This window comes from Gastrolobium bilobum, unplaced genomic scaffold (genome assembly GCF_033153095.1).
Source record: "Gastrolobium bilobum isolate Gb01-03AN ecotype WA unplaced genomic scaffold, APGP_CSIRO_Gbil_v1 utg7754, whole genome shotgun sequence".
Lineage (NCBI taxonomy): Eukaryota > Viridiplantae > Streptophyta > Magnoliopsida > Fabales > Fabaceae > Gastrolobium > Gastrolobium bilobum.
Window position 1 is genome coordinate 10,532 of NW_026896773.1, and position 2,931 is coordinate 13,462.

Genomic DNA, 2,931 nt, shown 5'->3' on the forward strand with positions numbered 1-2,931 from the left:
CATTCTGTTCTAGATATGGACACTACGAGTATCAGGTGATTCCTTTTGGGCTTAGTAATGCTCCTACGGTGTTCATGGACTATATGAATCACATTTTTAAACCGTATTTGGACCAGTTTGTAATTGTGTTCATTGATGACATAGTAATTTATTCTAAAAGTGAAGAGGAGCATACGGAGCATCTGAGGACTGTGTTGCTAATATTAAAGGATAAAAAGTTGTATGTGAAGCCATTTAAGTGTGAATTTTGGTTATCTGAGGTGCAATTTCTGGGTCATGTTATTTCTACTAGGGGTGTTGCAGTGGATCCAAACAAAATTGATGCAGTTATTGACTGGGAACGACCGAAGGCTGTGACTGAGATCAGGAGCTTTCTGGGTCTTGCTGGTTATTATCGCAGATTTATAGAGGGGTTTTCCACGATGGTACTGACGTTGACCCGATTGACACGAAAGGATACTCCTCTTGTGTGGTCCCATGAATGTGATAAATGTTTTCTGGCTCTTAAAGAGAAATTGACTACTGCTCATGTGTTGACTCCCCGATCCGGAAGGTGAGTTTGAATTATATTGTGATGCTTCCAAGAAAGGTTTGGGGAGTGTGTTGATGCAAGAGAGGAGAGCGGTTGCTTATGCTTCTAGGCAGTTTAAGCCTCATGAGGAAAATTATCCGACGCACGACTTGGAGCTTGCTGCTATTCTGTTTGCCTTAAAAATCTGGAGGCATTTTCTATATGGAATGAAATTTATTGTGTTCAGTGATCACAAAAATTTGAAATATTTTTTTGATCAGAAAGAGCTGAATATGAGACAACGGAGATAAGTGGAATTCTTAAAAGATTGTGATTTTGAACTGAAATATCATTCGGGTAAAGCTAATGTGGTGGCAGATGCCTTGAGTAGGAAGTCTGTCAGCGTCCCAGTTGATGATGTGGGATAATGAAGTGATTGAACAATTCCGGAATTTGAAATTGACGGATGTCTTTGCAGGTAGGATGGATGAATTTGAGTGCTTACGGATTGAAAATGAATTACATGAGAAAATTAAAGAAACGCAGATACGAAACGATAGTATCAAGCATTTGAAAGGGCTGAGTGGTATATCTTTGAATGAACAGGGGTTATTAATGTATCAGGGCAGGATTCTTGTGCCCAAGGAGTTAACAGAGGAGGTAATGGTTGAGGCCCATAAGGGTCAGTATGCTGTCCACCCAGGTGCCACAAAAATGTACCAAGATCTAAAAGAGCTGAATATGAGACAACGGAGATGAGTGGAGGCATTTTCTGAAGGGTTTAGACTAGTTTGTAGACAAATGTAACAAGTGCTTAAACTAGTTTGTAGACACATGACCATGTAATATAATGAAAGAAAATCATAAGGAATCACACCCTATAGGTTTCAGCCATGTAGGAAATAATTAGGGTTTTAGGTGAAAAATTATGTTGAAGGATGAACTAAGGTTCAATGTGTAGTCAAAGCTTGAACAACTTGCAAATTGAAAATCTAAACTAGGGTTTACCTAAAGACGCAAATTCGGCCATAAAGAAATAGGATGATTTGGAAATGTTGAAAATAATCTAAGTTACATTAGTGGTCCTAGAGTGTGATTCTAAGATTATCTAAGGTGCTTAAACTATATGGTTGATTGTGTAACAAGTGAACACTTTATACTGCACTAAAAACATGTAATTAAGTAATAAATGGTCTAGACTTGTAATGGGCATATTATTGGCATATAAGTATGAAAAGTGGAATCATTAAATGATTAAGTCTTGGATATGACTTGATTAATTAATATGTAATTAATGATGTGAATGGTTCCTACTCTAGGTGTGCCTAGAGAACCTTGCACTTAAGGATTGTTTGGAGCATACATATTTATATTGGAGTGTGGGCTTGTGCTAAGCTCCTTGAGGTAAGCTCCTGGTTTTGGTTACTCCTCTCTCTTGTGGCCTTACCATGATGGTGGGCATTATGGTTGAATTGTATGAAAGTATGTGATACGTGGTATATGTGCATTCATTCACATTCATAAAGATAGTATATGATTCTTGATGTTTGATTATGCACTGATGATGTATGTGATGAGGTTCCTGGCCAGCGAATATGTATGTAGGCTACCTATGGCTTGAACCTGAGAGTTATTTCATACTATAGTTTGTGTTGACTTCCTATGGCTTGACCCCGGGAGTCATACTAGGCATGTGGGACATGTCAGTTAGTTATTCTTGGGAAGAGCCCTTGAATAGTTAACCAGAGGATGAATTATGATGCTATGTATATGTTGTATGTTTGTTATATATGCTTTATATCTGACTTGTCAAGCAGGAAGTGGGCTCAGGGGATTAGAGGATCCTCTAAGAACCTTGAGCTTACTGAGATGTTGTTATCTCACCCCTTTTTGGGGACATCATTTCAAGTACCCATGGTAGCATTGAGACTTCTAGGGGCAAGGGCCCAGCTATGGATTAATAGATTGATGTTGCTGTTTATTTTACGCTTTTATTTTATTATATGGCATGTGTAGTGTTTTGACATGCCTAGTTAGAGTATTCTGAGACTATATTGTTTTATGTAATAATGCTCAGAATTGTTATTATTTGAGCTTCTGGATTATGGATGTATTTATTATGAGATATATTGGATGCATGTGCTGAGAATGTATAGACATGATGTATGGATATATTAATTTGGGCCCAGAGCCATTATGTATGCACTGACCCATTGAGGGGATTGCAATCTGTGTGTGACTTGCAAGCTGTCTGTTATTTAACTGTGTTTATCAGGTGGGATTGTGTGTGAGATTCTTATCTCCCAGTTATCTGTTAAGCAGCTGTTATGCTGTCCGTGAGACTCCTTCAGGAATAACACTTGTTGTCATATCCGGTTGGTCAATGGCCACTAGTAATGGCTAATGGGACTTAATTAGTA